General features: G+C 47.8%; 1 pseudogene; it reads left to right on the top strand.

Moving 5' to 3' along the window:
• The first annotated feature begins 222 nt into the window (after positions 1-222).
• On the top strand, positions 223-341 carry LOC111745126 (annotated as a pseudogene).
• Positions 342-508: the final 167 nt, after the last annotated feature.

Below are 508 nucleotides of genomic sequence, written 5' to 3'. Positions count from 1 at the left end.
GGCCTTAACAGCAGTCTCGGAAAAGAGGTATTTTATTTTGCCTTCACCAGTAGTGCCATATGAGATGGAGACATAATGAACTATGTGAATGTAGAGGTTGGAGATAGGAGAAAGAGGGACCAGGCATGTTTGGTGAGTCATTCTGACAGGTAGGTGATGTGGCTGAAAGGACCAAGGCAGCTGGGGTTTTAGGTCAGGCTGGAGCCCTCAAGAGCATCGCTAGTCTATGGCCACGCTACCCTGAACAAGCCCGATCCTGTCTGATCTCGGAAGCTAAGCAGGGTCGAGCCTGGTTAGTACTTGGATGGGAGACCACCTAGGAAGACCAGGTGCTGTAGGCGTGAAAAATAAAAACATAAGGGATTGTAAGCCGACAAGGTCTTTGCAATCTGTGAGGTCAACCAAGGGTTGCCTCACCTAAAAATAAATAGAAAGAAAGAAAGGGAGAGAGAGAGGGAGGGAGGGAGGAAGGAATGAAGGAAGGAAAAGAATGAATTCGGCATTACTG

Source organism: Pteropus vampyrus, unplaced genomic scaffold (assembly GCF_000151845.1).
Source record: "Pteropus vampyrus isolate Shadow unplaced genomic scaffold, Pvam_2.0 Scaffold146, whole genome shotgun sequence".
Classification (NCBI taxonomy): domain Eukaryota; kingdom Metazoa; phylum Chordata; class Mammalia; order Chiroptera; family Pteropodidae; genus Pteropus; species Pteropus vampyrus.
This window is presented reverse-complemented; position numbering and strand designations above follow the sequence as displayed.